This window comes from Protopterus annectens, chromosome 2.part1, assembly GCF_019279795.1.
Source record: "Protopterus annectens isolate FY-2018-M chromosome 2.part1, PAN1.0, whole genome shotgun sequence".
Classification (NCBI taxonomy): domain Eukaryota; kingdom Metazoa; phylum Chordata; order Ceratodontiformes; family Protopteridae; genus Protopterus; species Protopterus annectens.
In genome coordinates this window covers 1,706,476,588-1,706,499,950 of record NC_056729.1, presented here as the reverse complement: position 1 = coordinate 1,706,499,950, position 23,363 = coordinate 1,706,476,588, and the positions used below count along the sequence as shown (strand labels likewise).

General features: G+C 41.0%; 1 protein-coding gene across 2 annotated transcripts in view; it reads right to left on the bottom strand.

The window, feature by feature from the left end:
- The window catches only part of PEX14 (peroxisomal biogenesis factor 14), a 2,179,090-nt gene that overhangs the window by 535,794 nt on the left and 1,619,933 nt on the right, over positions 1 to 23,363 (bottom strand). The window lies entirely within an intron of this gene.

Here is a 23,363-nt window from a genome sequence, read left to right as displayed (position 1 = left end):
AGGATGTACACAAATGCATGGATCTCGCCATACCCACTAGAACCAAGATGCTCTCCTCAAAAAAAAGGAAATCAATCTGGTGGTCTCCTGCCATAAACAAACTCTACAAAAGAAGGAGGAAACTGATGTGGAATAAGGCGAAGTCCCGTGACTAGAAAAACTCCCTTATCAGCCTCAACAAAAGATTGAGATCCCTCATTAAATCCTCTAAAGCTTGCTATGAAAATAGAATTGCAGAAAATAGTAAAGACAACCACAAGGCCTTCTATAGTTATGTAAAGAATCTCCACAGCAATACTCAGATTTGCTCTGAGCTACTGCGCAATGGTACCTCCTATACTGAGCCAACAGATATTGCCAATATACTGGCTGACTGATTCAGTGCTAACTTTACCCCCCCCCCCAAAGGACCAGTCACAATACCAGTAGATTGCCAGGCACCTAGTATTAATGCTGCACAGGTTAAAACAGCACTGTCCAAGGCCAAGAATACAGCTTCTATGGGATCTGACAATATCCCTGGCTGTGTTCTACATGAACTACAGCGTGAACTGGCACCTCACTTGTGTGCTCTGTTCAATCACAGCCTCACCTCAGGCTTTGTCCTTACCAAATGGCGCACTGCTACAGTCATCCCTCTCCACAAAGGAGGAGAGACTACAGACCCCAGAAATTATCATCCAATTAGCCTGACGAGTCTGATATGCAAAGCTATGGAATGCATCATCATGGACCTAATAAAGAAGGATATAGGGAATCTCCAAACTCTGGATCCTACACAGTTTGGTTTTGTGAAGGGTAGATAATGCCTGCTCAACTTGGTCAACTTCTTTGAGTCAGTCACCACAGCTGTGGATGAAGGCAAGGTGGTTCATACAGCCTACCTTGATCTGGCCAAGGCTTTTGATACCATTCCCCACTCAAGAATCAAAGAAGAACTCACTAAGCTAGGCATCAACCCCTATATCACTAGGTGGGGTGCAAACTGGCTCACAGATAGAATCCACAGTGTGAAAGTAGCTGACTCAAAGTCAGACTGCCGATGAGTCACGAGTGGAGTCCCACAGGGTTCGGTCCTGGGTCCTCTCCTGTTTGGAATCTACTTCTCTGAAGTCCAGGCCAACACTAAGGGACTCTGGCTGACAAAGTTCGCAGACAATTGCAAGTTGGGAGCTATTATTAACTCCCCAAGTGATGTTGACACCCTACAGAAAGGTCTCAATGACACCAACGACTGGTGTCAGAACCATGGCCTTAAGCTCAATGCCAAAAAATGTGTCATCATCCCCCTTGGCAAAAACCCGTTTCCCTTGAATTACCACATTGCTGGTAGTCCACTGAACACAGAAGGCGTTATGAGAGATCTGGGAACAAACCTCTCTTCTGACCACCACATTGTCAATGTGGTCAGAAAGTCCTTCTGTGTGGCACATTCTCATTACTAAGAGTTTTGCATCCAGGAAGAAAGAGGTCATTGTCTCCCTCTACTCTTCACTCATTAGGCCAATCATCGAGTACAATGCCCCAGCTGGCATGTACCTCACTAAACACCTGCAACAACTGGAGAGGCCGCAAAAGTACCTCACAAAGAGGATCCTAGGCCTTAAACACTTGTCCTATATGGACAGACTAAAAAAAACTCCAACTACTCTCTGTCTCATATCGCCTACTTAGAGGCGATCTCTGCTTGACTTACAAAGCCATGTCTGACCCAGCTCTGTTAGAAATGCTACATCTAAAAAAATCCCAATCCCTCCGCACTACATGCTCCAGAGACCTCAACCTCATTACCACAATCAACAGAACATGCTGGAGGGATAGGTTCATAACCCAGAGATTGCCCATGCTATGGAATAGACTTCCCATACATGTCAAGCAGAGCACCTCACTGGCCCTCTGCAAGAGAAATCTTGATGAGTGGATTGGAAATAGAAAATTCAACATGGGGATCACTCCAGTGGCTCTACTCGACAGAGGCACTAGGAACTACGGTCAGGTGGCACGATGCCAGGGTAATCCTATGGTCTAGGCTTGTAAAGGGCTCCAGGGCCATTAGCCTAGTACACACCTATGAACCTATGTGATAATTTGTGGGGATATCACTCTCCCCAAAGGGAATGATGTATTTTTTTTGGAATTCAGCTTGAGGCCATGTTTCTGGCACCAGTCATTTGTTTGGGTGAGACCCACCTGGAGAATGTCTACATCACTAGGGGAATTGATGACAGCAGCTTGCAGTCATCTGCAAACTTGGTCAGCCATAGCCCATTGGTTTTGGCTGCACTTCAGAAAAGTATATCCCAAATACAGGCCCTAGGACCGATCCCTGGGGTACACCGCTCGTTACGGGTCTAATACTTGAGGAGGCTTCCCCTATTTTGACTAGGTGGGTTCTATCAGTGAGCCAGTTTGCTAACCATCTGGTAACATACAGACTGATGCCTACTTGAGACAGTTTATATATTATACCTATGTGGGGAATAGCGCCGATGGCTTTGTCCATGTCAAGGTATGTGGTGTGCACCATCTTTCCCTCGACCATGGGTTTTGTGACTGTCTCAAAGAAGTTGAACAAATTTAACACACATGACCTCCACTTGACGAAGCCAAACTGTGTGGGAACGAGTATTTGGAGGTTGTCAAAGTCCTTGTTAATAAGGTCCATGATAATCCATTCCACAGCCTTGCAGATCAGGCTAGTTAGGCTGATGGGTATATAATTTCCCAGATCGGTGGACGCCCCACCTTTGTGCAAAGGGATGACAGTGGCTGTCCTCCATTCAGCTGGGATAAAGCCGTTACTCAGGCTTTGGTTGAATAGGGCGCATAATGGTATTGCAAATTCTTGCCTGAGTTCATGTAGGATGCAGGCTGGGATGTTATCGGGTCCCAGGGAGGCTGTATTTTTTGCCTTTTTGAGGGCAGTGATGATCTGTTGCCTAGAGAAAGAGAGAGACAGGTACTGGGGATGTCCTGATTTACTAATGGAGGTACAGTGGGGTGAAGTTTTTGCTGAATCTGTCAGCCAGCAAGTTACCTTGCTGGCTTCCTTGAGATTCAAGGTAAATGGGAATGGAGTTGAGAGGAATAACTTAAGGATTCTGTCCCAGAGTCTAGGTCCAAGTCTTTCTCAAAGGAAACAAGTTCCCTTGGACGTTTAGAAGTAGATCATCAAGGAACAGTAGCAAGAACAGACAAACTTTGTGGAGGCTTTAGAGCCAGAAGACACTGAAAAGCCCCTGAGTAAAATCCTGCCATTCCTCGTGAGGATCCTTGGCTACAGCAGCCACATGTATAGTTTTTTTTTTTTTTCCAGAGAGAAGAAAGATGACTTTGGTGAGTCTTAGGGATAAACACCTGACAGATCTCACATTCTGTAAGGTCATCAGTAGGACAAATGGAACATGCACAGTTTGTGTCTTTTTGGGGAATCTGCCACCCACAATCACATTTTCCCTTCCTGAATGATATTTAATACACAACAGCAAAAGAAGACACAGCAGGAAGATACTCCAATGGGGCACTTATCTTTAGACGACTACGTACTTGAAGCAGCACTGGGATCAGCATGCAGACCAAATTCAAGGTAACATTCAGACTGGCAGCATAGAAATTCTGAGGAGTAAGAGCGAACACGTTCCACATGTACCTTACGCAGTGGATGTAGGGCATACAACTGATGTATGGCGCCAGGAAGGTATAAAGGCTTTGGTATTCTGGCAATGTTTGACTACCCTCTGTAGGATATCTTTTCTGTAAAGAATACTGCAACAGTGATAAGTCCCAGCTAAATCATCATGCATTCACTAAATATATGTTAATGTACTTAGTCCTGTATGAAGAGACTACTGCTTGATTACAGTCTGGTTGAATCATTGGGTTCTAACACCAAAGGGTCACTGGAGGTTCCTAAAGTGCAGTCTGAAACTTCAGTGCTTGCTACTTTTGTCGTCAAGCACACATCTTTAGTATCTCCTCCACCACTGGCTGAGAAATTGCCCCGCACTGGACAGTTTTAAGCACTACCCCAAGATGCAGCTTTTCATTCTAGCATACAAACAGTTGTAACTTCTAAAGCTTCAATGCATTATAAACTTCTGCACTATTTATTACCTTTGTTGTGTCATATTTTTCTTACATATTGTGATAATTTGGTTTTATGTATAGTGTTTCATATTAAGCACTTAAAAACCTGAACTATTCATGTTCTTTTCTATCAGCCCTGTTGCATATCTCCATGTTTCAGAAAAAAACACATCTTTCCTTCCAGACAAGGAGAAAACAAAGTATTTGTGGAAAAAATTGTTGTAGATGTTTAGTTCGATAGGTGGTACTTAGAAAAAAAAATACACACACTTTCTCATGGTGCAAACTGAAAAGATTTGCTGCAAAGCCTGGCAGGGAGCATATGTTTATGCAAAACTTTGTTCACATCTATTTCTGGAACTGAACAGAGTGCTTCATTCTCAAAGTGGTTGCCTTTACAGATTCAAAAGCAGCCTTAAGTTCTGTCTGAACCTATAAAACTGCTCAGACAAAGTTTTGTCATTATTGTCTGTAAGGCTTGCTGGTTACACTCATAAGTGGATGAGGTGACTTTAAACCTCGCAAAAGGGTTACTAAACAAGGCCTTTCATTTAACTCTTTCTCTATAGGTTTTAACAACCACCACGGTCTTTACAAGCCTAACATTAGACACTTGCACAAATGAGTATTATTCAAGGCTGAACCAGTTAAGGCACACTTTGTCCAGGTCCACAGTAATTATTAACAAACTGATGACAATGATGCTATCTCAAAACAAAGGAATTCTACACACCAAGTTATTTCCATGACTGCAGAAGGGCAGATATTTTAAATCATGTAACAGCCTGCCAAAGAATGAACCAGTCTTTACAACATTACAAAAGACAATTACTCTGCCAATCTCTTTCAAAAACATGACTATGTTCTCTCTGTCACTGTCAAAAACTTAAATAACTTTAAGTATCTGATCCTAGCTGCTAATATATCCCTGGTATGCATTCCTGTTACATAGCCAGACATTCCCGTCATTTACTGTGTAACTGTAACTTTGTGTAACTGAATGCATCTGATGTAATTTCAGTAGCTTATGACACAGCATGAGTTTATGTATAACTGTTGCTTATTTACTCTGAAGCTTTCAAAAACAAATGCATGCCTGAAGGATTGGAAATGGAGGAATAAGTAAAAAAACTTCCACTGGACTTCTGCACACTGCCTAACAAACAGCAGTGTAAAAGAAATGATCTAAATAAATTCAGAAAGAATGGACAGAAGTCAGTCTATAATGACCTTAAAATGAATTTTGACAATGTTAAAGATGTGTTAAGACAGCACTCTGGTAAAAAATTGACCAAGTTTAATAGACAAGATTATAAGAAGGGACATGCTGTAACATATATCATGAAGGGAAAGAAACAAAAGTTATATACTCACCATAATGATGCATCTGTGTTGTTCCTTTTTATCCTTCCTCAACTGATGGGTCCTGGATCCAACTTTGACCACTTGCACATACTTTGGCTCCATAACTTGAGCTCCTTCCCTCACCCACAATCCCCTCTCTAGCCTGGATGACCACAGATCGAGTTTGGCTTCTATTCGCCCTCTTATCCCACCCATAACAAAATAATTAGTAACAAGACAGTCTAATTAAAAATTAGATTCCAGTTAGACTAGAAGGAAAGGAAGAGAAAATCTGGAGTTCGTCAGAAGACAGGCAGGACCACACTGTTCAGGATACAGTAGGATTCCAAATGTAAAACTTCCAAGAAGGAAGGGTGTTGGAGGGTGGGAAGTTAAAGAAGGATGCAAACAAACACAGATGCATCATTATGATGAGTACATAACTTTCGTATCTGATGCTGTCTTTTTCGTCCATTTCTCAACTGCTGGGGCAGAGTCCCCAGCTAGAGAAACCACAGTGTGGTCCTCAAGGAAGGATATTCTGCAACAAGGTGGAGCAAAACACTGCTATCCATAGACAAAATGTATAATTTGTAATAAGAAATAAAGGTATGAGAATTAGACAAAGTTGCAGGTGCACAAATGTCATCTATGGAAGCTCTGGACCAGAAAGTGGAGGATGTGTCCACAGATCTGGTGTAATGAGCCTTAGGAGGTTTAGGTAGTGTCAATCCTTTCTTCCTATAAACAAATGAAACGCAATCAGTGACCCATTTGGCCAAAGTTAACATTGAGACTTACTTGCCCAATGTAACTTTAGAAAAGGAAACAAACAGCTGGTCTGATTTTCTGAAATCTTTAGTTCTGTGGCGACAGAATCTAAGCTGTCTATGAACATCCAAGACATGTAGCATGTATTCTCCTTTGTTGGAAAGATTTGGAAAGAAAACAGGAAAGCTGATGAACTGATTTATAGCGGTTTGTGAAACCACCCTGGGTAAAAAGGAAGGACTGGTACAGAGGGACATCTTGTCTTTGTGAAAGATCAAATATGGTGACTTGGAAGAGAGCCTGGAATTCTAATACCCATTTGACTGATGTGATTACAACCAGAAAAATGGTTTTCCAAGACAAAAACATTAAGTCCACCTTGGCAGATGGTTCAAATGAGGATGGAGTCCGAGCTTGAAGAAGTATTGTTAAATTCCATGGAGTAATAGGATTCTTAATATGTGGTCGTAGTAACAAGGCACCTTTGAAAAAGGCTAGACTTTATGATACCAAGGACGAATGGTTTTCTCCTATGTGAAAATCAGAGATAGTTGCAAGTTACAACTTTATCACAGAATAACAAGCTCTGCTATTTAAAATGGAAGCAAGAAAATTAAGGCTGGAACAGATGCTGAAAAAGGGTCTAGTTGTTTTTGGAGGACCCAAAGGAAACAATCTTTTCCATTAGCTCTTATATATCTTCTGAGAATATGTAAGGATGTTTAGAACTGGGAAATAAAGCCTGGACTGACTATACATCAATGGAACTGGACCCTGAGAGGCACTGGAAAACTCCTTGATCAAGTCTCTCTGAAATCTAGTTACGTGAGCCAAGTAGTTCAGCTACCTTACGGCAAAGGCCGCTGAAGAGTAAGCATGCTTCCCAAATCTGTCCAATGCCCTGGATTCTCTGTTGGGGGGATGGACAGAAGAACTCTGTTCAGCAACTTCCTTCTTGGTAGCTGCAAACCCATAGCACCTACTGGGGGACCCTTGCTCCAATGGGCATGATCCTTTGGCATCATTAGGTACTTGTCAGGTCATTTTGGGATTGGATCTGTGACATCTGGATACCCCAAGCCCAGAGGGAGATGAGGTCCACCACTTCATCTGCCAGGACTAGCCAGGCTGTAGCTGAGCCATCTCCGAAAGTCTCAATAATCACTGACTCTGTCTGGGTGGGGGTCGGAAGACCAACCACCTTTCTGTCTCAAAAGATTGAGTATTGCACTGAAGCAGACTTCCTCAAGGGGGGATCTGGGAGACCCCCTCACCTTCACCAAAGTTGGTGCCTTTTGTTAAGGATTAATGTGGGGAATCAAAAGTACTCCTTCTGCATGTATGCTTCTGAATGGGCACCCTGGTGGGATGTTTCAGGGAGGACTCAAAAGTGTGAGCCAAGTCCTGGATGAATACTGTCTCCCAGCTTGAACAGGCCAGCTCTCCTGGTGGGACAGGATAAAGAGACTCAGTGGCTAAGGCAGTCAGCTATGAGGGGGTGGATCAGAGAGGGCATGGACACCTTGTCCACAGAGATGGAAAATGTTCTCTCCACTACCTCCAAGGCAGAAGTCATGGCAGACACAAAGGCTGCCCTGCCAGGAGCCAAAGCCATCGGCCCAGGACGGCTCGGAGTATCCCCATGATCCTGCCTTGGCAAAGAGGTTGTCCAGCACAGAGGCCTTAAGAGGAAAGGACAGCTCCAAGAACATCGTTGTCGAGTCGAACCCCAACCCCCCGGGATCAGGCACCGATGCTACAGCTCAAAGATCCCTTCAGCACCAACAATGTCAGCGCCGACTGCATCAGAGATACAGTCAGAGTTGACAAAGACCCAGCGTTTGGATCCAACACACACACAAACTAGGAACGCCTGGTCCAATGACTCTGAAACCACGGGACAGACTGTAGTAGGAGTCAACATTTGGATCTGGGCTGGTGGTAAGCTCACAGATCCAATGGCAGACAGAGATGGTAAGGCTTCTAACTGAATCGGAGTCCTGAGAAACTTTCTCATCATCCTGTCCACATCTGCTTCCATTAAGCTCCTAGTTATCCTGAGGAATGAGGAGGTTGAGGGTGGCCCGGAAGCTCTTCAAGTTGTCTCCCGTAAGAAACAAGAATGGATTCTCGAGGGTATAGACTCTGCGGTGTACCTTGGTGAGTGGTGGACCGGAGACTTTGATTTAGCTCTAGTCCGATCCGAGCAGCCAAAAGGATCCGACAATTTTGAAACTTTCTTGGGAGGAGCAAAACCCGAAACAGAGGAAGAGAATGATCAGGGGATCGCTTTCTAGAATCTTTGGCTTTCACAGATGAATGCCCCTTGGTCTTCTCTGATGATTTTTTGGAAGAGGGGGGAGCTTCAGCACAAGTAGCAGTAGAAGGAGCAATCCTTTCAGAACCAGTTTGTTATGGTGCTCACCAAGCACACAATAACTGAAACCTGCAGAGGTATCACACTCCACACTGAGGTGAGCTGATCCAAGACAATAACATTTCTGGTGGGCATCTGAGTTGGGGATCTTATGCCCACATCAGGAACATTTCTTACAATCAGTTGGCTTATCAGCCATCTTGTATCAACAATAACAGAAAAACAGCAAAATCAGGGGAAAGGGAACATAAAATAGCAACAATGGTACAAGAGGAAAAGGTAAGAATGGTAATCCAGACATACCCACAACAGGTGGCAAGAAAGGGTAAACTGGCAGAAAACTAAAGCAAGGTACGAGGCCCCGACAACAAGATGAAACTCTCATTGACTATTATACCTCTCGCTGCTGCTTTGTTTTTTCTCTCTATTAATCTACTTAAGAAATGCACTTCCTATGGTACCAGTAGGCTGATAGACATGTGTGTATATGTATGTATAATGTGTGCATGTATGTATATGTGTGTGTGTGTGTATATATATATATATATATATATATATATATATAAAACACCTAAACAGTTTTTTGTATCTGTTTTGTATAACTATCAATGACTTGTATATTGCTTAGCATGTAATCACTTTGTAAGTTTTTAGTAATGTTTTGGAGCTTTTCTCCCCGGGCTTCCGCTGAAAATGGGCATATATCCAGTCGGACTATCCCGGTCAACAAATGTAAAATAAATAAATAAAATCATTGAATTAATCCTGAAAGTAATTTTTTTTATATATTATACAAGAGAGAAAAACGGGAGGATGGTAAAGAATATAGGAAGAACCCTACAAAAACTAGATAATAGCAAAAGCACAACTGGTCTGATTATACACACCTGAGCTACGGTGGACAACATCCTTATGCTGAAGCGACAAATGAGATCTGCGGTAATCCAAGCTAAAATGGAGATTACAAATAAGGGAAGCAGCTTGAGCTACGGAGCCAAAGTCTAAGCAAGTGGCTGAAGTCAGATCAGAGAGCCATTGTTTAAGGAACGGACAAACAAGACAACATCAGATAATAATTTGTACTGAAATCAAGAGATGTAGAAAAATAACCGAATGCTAAAGTTTGGTTACTACGAAATTAAAGTAATATTAATTTGCATACCATGCATAACATTTATAACAGGAATGTACTCTCTGACATTAATGGGAATGTAAAAAGAAATTGGGTTAATTACTGGACATAAATAGACTAGACAGGGAACTACTATTTTACATAGTTAAGTTTAGTACACGTTCATGTAATTCATCTTGGAATAAAAAATGTAATTCCGAAATGTTTTACACAAATGTATTCTTTCAAGTCTTGTGGATTCAGTGTGAACTATTTTCGGTCATGAAATGGGATGCATGTAAGAGAATGCAACAGTACATTAAAACATGTTTCTAACAACTTATAACAGTATGACTCATTACAGGTGGTGTGAGCACAGTCTACGGCTAGCTCAAAGTACGAGATGGCTCCTGCAAACTTAAGTTCTAAATGTGAGGCTCAACATTGAAAGCTGCTCCCCAGTAATAGGTGAGAGAATTTACATGCAACACAGGTTCATGGGTAAGAACTAGGTTAGCTGCTCTTCTGGGCCATTTTAAGCCTTGCCACCTTCGCAAAGGGGAGAATCAAACCTTGTACCTTGTTTATGATGTAAACACCTTAACCATTATACCAACCCTCATCGAAATGTTATTTGGGTTTGAACCCTGCATCACCTGTGTTCCGTCTCTAAATTCAGTCTACTTACACCTTGTGCCACTGAGACATCCAAACATTATGACCAACCAGAGAGGATTTACAACTAATTTCTTCATTATGCAGATTATACAATTCAAATATTATTTTTCTAAAAACACCTTTACTGAGTTATCACTTAAAACATAGACATACATACATTAACAGAAAAAACATTAACATTTTTATTTTTAATCTGTTATACATTACATATTACATTACATTCCTTCTATGTAAAGCATCTCATTACTAAGGGTTTTGCATCCAGGAAGAAAGAGGTCATTGTCTGCCTGTACTCTTCCCTCATTAGGTCAGCCATCGAGTACAATGCCCCATTTGGCATGTACCTCACTAGACACCTGCAACAACTGGAGAGGCCGCAAAAGTACCTCACAAAGAAGATCCTAGGCCTTAAACACTTGTCTTACATGGACAGACTCAAAGAAATCCAACTATTCTCTGTCTCATATCGCCTACTTAGCGGCAATCTCTGCTTGACTTGCAAAGCCATGTCTGACCCAGCTCTGTTAGAAATGCTACATCTAAAGAAATCCCAATCCCTCCGCACCACACGCTCCAGTGATCTCAATCTCATTACCACAATTAACAGAACATACTGGAGGGACAGGTTCATAACCCAGAGACTGCCCATGCTATGGAAAGTACAGTTTTGTACCTACCATAAATGTAGATGTTCGAGTGTTCACCCTGCTGCAGTCATCACAATTAGGTTATCCTGCCGTCAGGCAGTCCTGCAATCAGCCCGAATTCCAAAGTCTTGGTCCGGCGTCGGTTGCTGTCACTTCTTCCCTGACATCAGTGCGTCAGGGGTATATAAGAGGCATCCGACGTCATTTTCTTCAGTTTTTCTTGCCCCAGAAGTCAGGTGCCCCCAAAAGGTAGGCAAAAGATATATATATATATATATATATATACATATATATATATATATATATATACATATATATATATATATATATATATATATATATATATATATATACATATGGTTATATAAAAATAAAACAAAACCCTTGGGTACAAGCAAATACACCACACAGGTAGTATAGGATGAAGTTGTAGAGATGAGTTAAGCTAGTTCAGAGGGAATGGAGGGAGGGTAACCTGGACTGCAGCAGGGTGAACACTCGAACATCTACATTTATGGTAGGTACAAAACTGTACTATGTTCATCGTGTTACCCTGCTGCAGTCATCACACTTGGGTTGAATCCCAAAGCTAAGGAGGGGAGGTGGAGTCAAACAGGGTTAGAAGAGGCTAGTAGGCCCTGCAAAACTGCAGTGGCAAAACCAGCTCTAGTCTTAGAGTAAAGAGGTAAGTGATAGTGTTTGGTGAAGGTGTGCACTGAACTCCAAGTAGCAGCTTCCAGAATATCCTTGGTTGGCACTCCCCTGAGAAAGGCTGCTGATGTAGCTGTAGCCCTGGTGGTGTGGGACCTAATGTTAGCAGGTACTGGTTTCCCATGATGTGTGTAGCAGAAACATATGCAATGTCCTATCCATTTAGAAATGGTCTGTTTTGAGATAGCTTTTCCTTGTGATCCTGTAGCATAGGCTACAAAGAGCTGGTCAGTTTTTCTGAAAGCCTTAGTTTTATCCAAGTAGTAACGTAATTGCCTGTGAATGTCCAAAGAGTGCAGGAGTCTTTCTCCTTTATTCTGGGGATTTGGGAAGAAGGTGGGCAAGTGAATGGTTTGGTTTAGGGCCACACTGGATACCACCTTTGGCATAAAGGAAGGATTAGTCCGTAGAGAAACTCTGTCTTGATGAAAAATGAGGAAAGGTTCCACTGCCATTAGTGCCTGTAGCTCTGAGACTCTTCTAGCTGAGGTTATTACTAGTAGTACGGCAGTTTTCCATGAAAGAAATTTTAAATCAGTTGAAAAAGCTGGTTCAAAGGGCGGCAGTGTAAGCTTTTCCAGGACAAAGTTGAGATCCTAAGTAGGTGTTGGAGCTCTCCTTGGCTGTCTTAAGTTCTTAGCCCCTCTGAGGTACTGTCTTAGGAGTGGATGTGAAAATAAAGGAGGATCCGTGCTGTAATGAACTGAAATTGCTGAGGCGTAGATCTTAATAGATGAAAAGGAAAGTCCTTTGTGTAACATCTCAGTTAAATATTGTAGAATCTGAAGAATGTTCGGCTCCAGGGGATTTAGGCCTTTAGCCTGGTTCCAGGAGCAAAATCTTTTCCATTTGTCTGAATAGGTTTTCCTGGTGCTGGGCCTCCTGGCCTCCAGAATGACATCCATAACAGCTTTGGATAAAGGTGTTGGTTGGTTGTTTAGGTAATTTGCCATGCAGCCAGGTTTAAAGTCTTGAGCTGGCTGTGTAGAATCAGATTGTCTCGCTGGGTGAGCAGGTGTGGAATTTGTGGCAAAATCCATGGTGGGCCCTGGGCCATGGTCCTTAAAATTGGATACCAATGTTGGCGTGGCTAATCTGGTGCAACAAGAATCATTTGTGGCCTCTCTAATCTGACTTTCAGCAGTACTTTTGCTAGAAGAGGCAGTGGAGGGAAGGCATACACTGTCAATGTTTTCCAACTGAATGAGAGAGCGTCCACTTTCCAAGCTAGTGGATGGAAGGTCCTTGTGCAAAATTTTTGAAGTTGGTGGTTGTGGGAGCTTGCAAACAGATCTATGTCTGGGCGTCCCCATTTTTGAGCTATCATTGCAAATACTTGTGGATCTAGTTTCCATTCGTGTGGATCCATGATGTTTCTGCTTAGGTCATCTGCCAATGTGTTTTTCTTTCCTGGCAGGAATTGTGCTTGTAATTGAACCTGGTAAGACAGTGCAGTGCTCCACAAGGTCATTGCTAGCCTGCATAGAGGGTAGGAATGTGTGCCCCCTTGCTTGTTTATGTACCACATAACTGTGGTGTTGTCTGTCCTTATTAGTAGTTGTCCTGGGTGTAGAAGGTCCTTGAAAGCTGTTCGGGCATTCTGCACTGCTAGCATTTCTTTTTGATTGATATGCAGGTGTCTCTGATCTGTAGTCCATATGCCCTGAATGCACTGTCCTGCCATGTGTGCTCCCCAGGCATAGTCCGATGCATCTGTTGTCATAGTTTGTCTGGCTGTGGGTAAGGTGAAAGGCTGACCCTTGTTGAGGTGACATGCCTGTGCCCACCATAGAAACTCCTGTTGAAGGCAGGGAATGAGTGGAATCATGGTTTCCAAGCTGTGGCTGTGCTGAATTCATACACTTTTCAGGTACCATTGTAATTTCCTCATATGCAGTTTTGCAAATGGTATTAGTAGTATGCAAGATGACATGAATCCCAAGGCCTGCAGAATTTTTCTTGCAGGGAGTTGGGTCTTTGTTGCCATTATTTTGAAATATTGAAACAGTTGTCGTTGTTTGTCTGGCGTGAGATAAGCCATCTGGGCCGTTGTATTCAAGCTGGCACCCAGGAATGTTATGTTTTGTGAGGGCACTAGTTTTGATTTATTTTCGTTTACTGTGTACCCTAGGCAACTTAGAAGGTGTTTGACAAATGCCAGATGCTGTAGAAGAATGTCCTTGCCTTCTGCTTGAATAAGACAGTCGTCCAGGTATGGGTATATTTGAATTCCTCTTTGTCTGCAGTATGCAATTACTGGTGCCAGACATTTTGTGAAGACCCTGGGCGCAGTAGATAAGCCAAAGGGCAGTGCAAAGAATTGATAATGTGTTGAACCTGCAATGAAACAAAGGTATCTTCTGCAATTTTGTCTGATAGGGACATGCAGGTATGCCTCCTTGAGGTCCAAAGTGACTAGCCAAGCATTCTTGCCCAGCATGGGAAGAAGCTGCTGTAGTGTTAGCATCTTGAATTTTGGTACTTGCAGATAGGTGTTCAGAATTGAAAGATCCAGAATGGGTCTCCATGCTTTGTCCTTTCTTGGAACTAAGAAGAGTCTTGAGTAAAATCCTTGTCCCTGCTCCTGTGTATGTACCTGTTGAATGGCTCTCATGTTCATGAGGGCTGTAATTTGTTTTTGTGCCTCTGCCCATTGATTTGATGGCAGGTTTGGCATTCCTTTGAGCCTTGGTAAGGTATGAAAGTGGAATCTGTATCCTTGAGAGACAATGTTTAGAACCCATTTGTCTTTTGTGATGATGTGCCAGTTGTCTGCAAAAAAGGTTAGTTTTCCCTCCCAAGGGTGTTGCCAGGAGAGATTTGCTTGGTAGTTTGAGGATAGAGTCATTGTGTCTGCCTTCTGCTAGCTTGGGGCCTTGTCTTCTCCTACTTTCTGGGTAGCAGAACCCCATTGGCGAGGTTTGTAAGGGCCCTGTGACTGACCTCTGCCCCTTGGGCGTCTGTATTTGCCCCTCTGTGATCTTTCCGAAGCTGGAAAGGACCAATTTTTTGTTGGCCAATTTCTGCTGAAGCGAGGGGGTTGTACCTGCAAGAAATCCTTGACCGTTTGCATAGATTTAGCCTTATCCTCCATTTTCTTTAAAACCTCTTCTGCTTTGACACCAAATAATACCTCCTGTTGTAAAGGTGCATCGAATAATTTTGCTTTAACATGGTCAGGGAGGGTTTGCTCTTTTAACCAAGCATATCTACGAATGACTGAGCCAGTAACAGCTGCTCTACAGGAAGCTTCCAGTGAATCAAATCCGCATTGTAAAGTATGCTTGCCCACCTGTTCAGCTGCATGCAACAGATCCTGCATTTCCTTGAACTCAGGCTGTTCTGAGTGTGTGCTCATTTTTTGTTTTAACTGAGACATCAGGAATTGTTGATATTTCAACATGTGAAACTGGCAATTTCATGCTCTCATAGCCAGAGTTGCAGAGGTGTATATTTTCTTTCCTCATCTAGCTAGGGCTCTGGAATCTCTTTCAGAGGGCACAGGATTTTTAGCCATAGAAGCCTTTGCTCCCTTAGGACCCTGGGAAATGTTTTTTGGGTCAGCTACAGGGCTTTTATAAAGAAATTTGTGTGAGTCAGGTACTCTGTAGTATCTGTCTGGTTTGGCTGGAGCAGGAGGTAGAGAGTCTGGATTTAAACTAGACTCCAAGTAGACATCATCCACAAAATTTAAAACAGGAGGAATAGCAAGAGGTCTGTGCTGGGGTAATAGAAGGAACTCTCGGAGCCTTTTCTTAGAATCTGAGTAATCCTGGCCTTCCCAGTGGAAATGTTCCCTCATGGTATGTAATGTTTCCCCAAAGGAGTAGTCTTCAGGGGGAGATGCTGAGGGAATAGAGTCTTCAGCATCAGAATCCTCATAAGGTGGAAAAGTGTAATCCTGCTCCTCAGAAGAATCTGAGGAGAGAGAAACCTGGTCAGAGGATGCATAATCCTCCTCTTGTCTTGGTCTTTTATCAGGAGGGGGATGGGAACCCCTGATAAGGGTAATTAAATCTTCAGCCATCTTAAGCATCTGTTTCTTAGGCATGGGGCCTTGACCTGTAGACTGATGAACAGTTTGCTTAGGTTTTAAAGGAGTTTTAAGTTTAGCATAAGATTTAATGGTGAGTGTAGTTGATCTGAAGACACCTTCTGCCACCGAAGGTGTTTCCTCTGCACCGGTGTCTAAATCTGCTCCGGTGTTGGTAGATGACTGCGTCGGCCTAGTAGACTCCGCGTGGGAGTCGGCAGCTGTCTGGGGTTCCAGCTCTGCGGTCATCAGGGGCTGCGTAGGCACCTCACTGAAAACCGGCGACAGGCCCAGCTGAGGCCTCGGGGTCTGGCTTATTCCTAGGCTGCCTGTCCTTATCCTTGCGTTTTTTTATGAATTGCAGTCGTCGGCTGCTCCGACTGCATGATATAATTGAATTTCCTACCAAAGTAACGCCATGCAAAGTCAAAACGGCATTTGATAGTGCGTTTATTAAACCTAGCGCAAAACTGATAACCTGTGATGTCATGGTCTGGGCCTAGGCAAGGAATGCAATAGGAATGGAAGTCCTTATGAGGTATTTGCTTCCCACAAGAAATGCAATTGTTAACTTTTTCTGACATCGGACTGAGGCAAGAAAATGTTCCCCAATGGGGTACTTAGCTTTATTGAAGACTTCGGACTGAAATTCAAATCGAAAATCTCAGGTGTCGGCCGACCGGCACTTGCGAACTGCTTCTGCTTCGGGCATTGCGCGGCAAGAAAGACTGAAGAAAATGGCGTTGGATGCCTCTTATATACCCCTGATGCACTGACGTCAGGGAAGAAGTGACAGCAACCGACGCCGGACCAAGACTTTGGAATTCGGGCCGAATGCGGGACCGCCTGACGGCAGGATAACGCAAGTGTGATGACTGCAGCAGGGTAACACGATGAACATCAGACTTCTTATTCATGTCAAGCAGAGCACCCCACTGATCCTCTTCAAGAGAAATCTTGATGAGTGGAGGGTAAACAGAAAATTCACCCTGGGGATCACTCCAGTGGCTATACTCGACAGAGGCACTGGGAACTAAGTTCGGGTGGCAAGATACCAGGGTAATCCTATGGCTAGGCTTGTAAAGGCCCCAGGGCCATTAGCCTAGTACACGCCTATGAACATGTTTTTGTTTCAACAATTATTATTCACTTCAACATTACATAAATTGCTCAATTCTTGCTTTCCCTTAAACATCACCCCCTCCTGAACATTATTCCGTATGTATTTTGTTTGCACAAATTAAATTATTTCTATGCTGTTTTGCTCTATCCTTTTACTAAAGATCGACTTCTAGTTGTTTTTTATCCTCCAGAATATGAAACTCTTTGCGTAAATACAGAAATTTATGTTTAAAATAAATTCAAAAACACGGTATCACGAAAAAAGGTAGAAGGATTGAACAAGCATCACATTACACCCTGTAACAAACTACAGATTGATATGCCTCACTATGCTACCTCAGCTACGGCAGCTATCACTAGTGAGTTTCCCTAATGACTGTTAAGCAGTCATTAGGGGAAGTCACTCATCAGGAGTCTAGGTGTCATGGTTTAAAGGTTCTATCAGACAGTTTTAAGTTCCAGAGTTAGAAAATCATCAAAGACCTCTAGTGTGAAACCTGCATTTTTTTCAGAATTTATGAACGGTTTCACTTGATACTTATGTTTCCTCCCAAACCATCCACTTATAACACATTTACCTTTGCCCTTTTGCCTGGACTCTTGACAGAAGGAACAATTCAATGCCCAGGTTAATATATGAACCATTTAATAGTATCATCTCTGAATTATAAGAGACTATGCAAAACAGGAAATACACCAACAGTGACCAGAAAAGAAATATATTAATTGAAAAAAAAAACTGTGAAGTACATGAAGAACAGCAATTATTTTCTGTATGTTCCTCCTTCACAATCTTATACTCTTATCTCTGTACATTCATGAATATCTGACAAATCATCAAAAATGTAATCCACTGAATGGTAACTGATCTACACAACCTGCCAATCAGCAGCTGATCAAAAATAACAAAACAAAAGAACAAACTTTGTTTTTATTGCAGGGGGCAAGTCCTCCTGCTTATTATATATATATATATATATATATATATATATATATATATATATATATATACCAACCCACAGATCATAATTCAGTGGGAAAAGGGTAAATTCTCTGATCACTATCAGATCCAGATCTCAGGAAGTAGAAAAGCCAGTACATTCGATCAGGTGTACTGTCTGTTTTGAAGTTCCACCAGTCAACTTGTTGATAGGTTGAAGGGAACACACACACAGACAAAATCACCGGATCTCTTCCCCTGTCTCACGATTTACTGAAGATTGACCCATTTTAGAAACTAATGTATATATTGTACATTACACTTTGCTTGATTGTACATTGCACTGTTTTTGTTCACTAGAATGTATCTACAGATTTACTTCTATGTAATCAGTCTGAACTACTTTGTTATTGCTTACATTTCTGTATTTTTTGTGAAATGGTTTGTATTTCACCCGGGCTGAGGCCTGAAATTGTTCAATACTGATCAGCGTACTACTCCCGTAAACAAATATAAATAAATAAATAAATAAAACCTACATCAAGTCTAAAATCATCAAAAAGTACAAAAAACAGAAACAATATTTTTGCAGGGTGCAAGCCCCCCTTCACCCCCCCCCATATGTACCAACTCCAAGATCAGACATCAGCAGTATAAGGGCAAATTCAGTGACCCGCTCTGCAAAGTGATCTTGTACAGAGAGCAGTTGGCAGGCTGCAACACAAGCAAATATCGAGTGTTTTCTATTCATTACCTATCAAAAAAGCATTCACTCTTACAAACTGACCCATACAAAATGGAAATCAACCGCAGTTCTTCCTCTGTCCTCCTGCCATAATCCCTTCCTTTCAGTGTAGAGTCAGATTGAAAGACTGCATCTTTGCAATCCACCATTTATCAGCATAATGAATACTGCTGAATGCCTACTTACTTAGAGGAATAATGTTTAACCAAGACAAAATAAAACAGAAAAAGGTAATTCTTAAGGAAGTAAAGGAACACCTTAACCCCCCACACACACACACATACACACACACACACACACACACACACACACACACACACACACACACACACAAACTATTCACCACCTCTCTGGCTATGAATAGCAGGTCCAGGAATAAGGCAATCCTTCCTGTAGGCAATTTAACTATGTTATGTACATGTGCTAACATTCACTTACCTGCATCCAGTTAGCCTTTACTGCAATGACAATATGTGATACTCTTAATGCAGTATCTTTTGCTCTTCACACTAGCCAGTATGCCTTTAAACTAAAGTTTAAGCTCCATTTCCAGATCCTTTGGGTAAACACTAATCCTCAGGTTTACCATTCTGAAATCACAGTCAAGCACCCAGGCTACTAAATGTTAAGCAGACTTTTTTCTGTGAAGTCACAAATATGCAAACTTTCTCTGAGCCAGACACATTACCCACACCAACTGCCTTCGAATTAACAAATTTCATAATCCTATTGCTAAATTTTGTAAGAACACGTTAAGCATGTTCAGAAGTCCCTCTGTGCTTATCAAGGTGCCCCTAACCATCAGCCAGAGTCAAAGGTCACAGGACCCACCTAGCACCATATATCTGATTTTCTTATGCTTGTTCATCAGTCACTGAACACCAACATAAGAGATGCCTCCAAATAAACTTACCAATGGCAACAGTTTAAAACAAGTATAAATGCAGCAAAAATGTATCATCACCATCATCCAGAAATGTGCTAAATGTGCTTATATATATATATATATATATATATATATATATATATTACATACAGGGGGAGAGAGAGCTGTAAGATAAACTTTGTGCTTAGTGTGCTAATTGGACTTCCCTGACCAACAAATATAAAATGAAAATGAAGTAAACAAACAGAAGTACCAAAGGTCAATACCCAAAAAAGATACACAAAAACTTTCAGCACAACGACTCAGGCAACAGAAAGTGGAAAGGGCTGTAACCAAGCTTAGGGAGCCTATAACAAGGAAGATAACAAGGGATTCTGTAGAAGCATTAGAAATATTTCAGAAATTCTATGAAAGTCTGCATAAAGCACAGAAATATGGAAATTAAGAAACGGTACAAATGGAAATGTTTATGGAAGAATTAAATATGCCAAGGCAAGGGGTAGATGAGGCACATAGGAGGATAGGAGGAGATGAGATAAAAAAAAAAAAAAGTGATGTATAACCAATCTACAGGAAAGTCCCCAGGAATAGATGATATTCATGTGGAAGTTTAGAAGCTAGGAGGGGGAAATGGATAAAGATCTGGAAGGTTTTGTTTAACAGTATTTTAAGAGAAGTACCAACATCCTGGAAGAAAGCCGTGGTAGCTGTAATACCTAAAGAGGGTAAAAATCCATCAGATCCAGCTTCATACAGACCCATTTTAATACTAAGCCATGATTATAAAGTGTTTATGTCTATAATGGATGAATAATGGCAAAAGGGGTTCCAAAATTGATAGATATGAACCAATGTGGTTTTGTGGAGGGGGAGGCAAATATTTGACATCATTAACAGAACACTGATTTTCCTGAGGGAAGCAGAATGTAAAAAAATACCACTGTTGCTGGTGGGTCTTGATGCAGAGAAACCATTTCACAGAGTAATCTGGGACTTTATGAACAGGGCAATGGAAGAATTTGCATTCCCTGATAACATTATAAAGTTAATTAGGAAGATATATGAGGGATCGGAGGTGAAAATTTAAGTGGGTGGGTTTCTCTCTTTTAATTTCTGCTTGAGCAGAGGAACCAGGCAAGGGTGTCCTCTTTCCCCTTTGTTATTTGGATTATATTTAGAACCACTGGCAAAGAAAATAAGGGATTCAGAAATTCAAGGACATAACTGGTATGGTAGTCAAGAAAAGCTGGCTCTAGTTGCAGGCAATATTATTTTATACCTGACAAAACCAGAAATGGACATTACAGTGTTATGAAACATTCTGACACTGTTTCAAATCTTTTTGGAATAAGCAATTAATGAAGTTAAACAAAGGCAAAAGCTATAAATTATGTATCCACATGCAAATTGGTTCAGCAACATCCATACTTATGGGGGCATGATAAAATGAAGTACTTAGGAGTATGGATTAAAAATGATTCTGGTATGGCAGCTAAGGATATATGAGAAGAGACTAAACAAAAGACAATACAAAAACTGAGAAACTGGAAACACTGTTACATGGATATGGACAGTAACATACAATCAGTTAAAATGTTTTTAGTCCTGTTAGTCTTATACACAGGTCAGGCATATGTTATCAACCAGAGGAGAAGTTGTGGATAGCGATTAATAAAAGCAGAAGGATTTTATCTGGGAGGGGAAGAAAGTAAAAGTTAAGTGTGATAAACTAATTCTTCCGATAGAACAGGGTGGATTGGGATTACCCAATCAGAAGGTGTATTTCAGAGCTACACAGTTAAGACTCCTATACATAGCACAAGCAGATACCTAAAAATCCAAGTGGAAACGGATGATGATGAATCATCATACAGATTATTAAATTCATAAAGTAGCAGAAAGTATTCTAAGAATTAAGCCAACACAGGAATGGAGAAAGGAGATTCTGCCAATAGGGATGACTGCAATTAGGGATACACACAATATGCAAGAGGGGACTGGAATTTACTGCAGAAAGCTGGCAAAGGAACCAAGGTATTCGGGGCAAATAACTAGAGAAGGAAAGGTAACAGAATGGGAAGAGACTAAATTTATTTCGACTGCAGGTTAGAAATTGTCTTCCCTATCAAGGACTGACATCAGTGTATAGGCAAAGAGAAAGAAATAGGGGGGTCCTAAATGAAAGACCAGAAATGGTAGAGTTTTTAGTGGAATCAAAACCAGAAGCTCTTGCTAAAAAAGGAAAAATTAATACAGCGAATAAAATATTGCATGATAACTATGAAAATCTATTTGAGGAGGTTTGAAAGGATTGGGATGAGATTAGACAAGCAATTTACAAAAACATCAATGGGGGGATATATGTACGGCTCCCAAATATGCAAAAAAATCTAGGAGTTTTAGGATTTTTGGTTGGAACTGTTTACACAGTTATTTTATACCCAAAGTAGACTCCAAATACTTTTTCTCTCTGGTAGACTGCAAATGTTGGAGATGTGATGGGGAAGAAAGAGATAACTGGGAACATATTTTCTGGGAGTGGAATGAATTGGCAGACTTTAAAGATTCCTTGCAGACTACTCTATCAGAGATACTGGGTGAGCAAATTGTAACTAGGGAAATAATTTGTCTACGCTATGATACAGAATCAGAATTGCCTTGACATAATAAGACCTTGCTGAGTCTAATCATGATGGCTGCCAAAAAAGCAATTACTAGAAAATGGAAATCAATGTCTAAACCAACTGTACTAGAAGTAATGAATATAGTAAGAGATAAAGGAACTGGAATTGGGAACTTTAGAAAGGAGTAGGAGCAATTTACATAGAAAAAATGTGAATTGTTGGAACAATACATGCAAAGGAGGAGCAAGGTTTAAAGAAGGCAGGAGTTAAATGAGTTATTTGACTGACAATGACTGGACAGATTACAAGTGATGTATAATGTTTACAACTAAAATGATGTCACTAAGGTTTGTGATATACGTTTGCAACTAAGATTATGTCAATATGGTTTATGTTCATTTATATAAATGTATGATTGCCTATGTCATAAATGATAATTTAATAAATATGTTTCTTGTTAAGAAAACATAGTATAACAACTTTTATGAATAATTTTACAATCATCAAAAATATAAATTATCTACAGTTTAATTACACTATGTAATAAAAAAATAGTTATTTATCATATTATGGTACTATACTTCTTCTGTATTATAACTCTCTGTATCTTTGGAACTCGTGTATAATTATTCTCTATATGTGCTTGCAATATTTGTACTGTAAAGTGTTTCTTTTGGAGTTTTTCTCCTCGGGTCTCCACTGAAAATGGACTTTTGGCCCAGCTGGGCCATCCCAGTTAACAAATGTCAAATAAATAAATAAAATAAATAAATAAATTAGACATAATGTGAAAACATTTGTTAAGAACAGATACTACTTATATGACAATTATTTAATATTTAAAAACATTTTAGCCAGTTTGCAGGAAATGCAATATGAAGTGAGAGAAAAAAACAAGGCTATGGTATATTTAGAAAGAAATTGATTGAAGCAGGTAAGTGAATGAAGAAGGTAGAGTAAGGAGATGTAAAGTATGAATAGGCAGGTACTTGTTCGTGTTTAGGGATATAGTTTAACCTGAGGCTGAAGAAGAACCAAGCCAGATTTCAATTAGGAAGTGATTCATACTGGTTTTAAACATTGCTCAGCTCAGTAGCCAGCCAGAAAGAGTAAAACTGTGTAGCAAATAATCAGTTAAAGGATTACAATGCAACCAACTGTATCAGAACACATGCTTAACAGCACAGGCTTAACCAGAATATATGGAAATGTGCACCAACTTCAGAAATGTAGAACCCCCAGCCCAACCATGAAGGCAATGTTTCTAGACAGCATACATATGTGATAC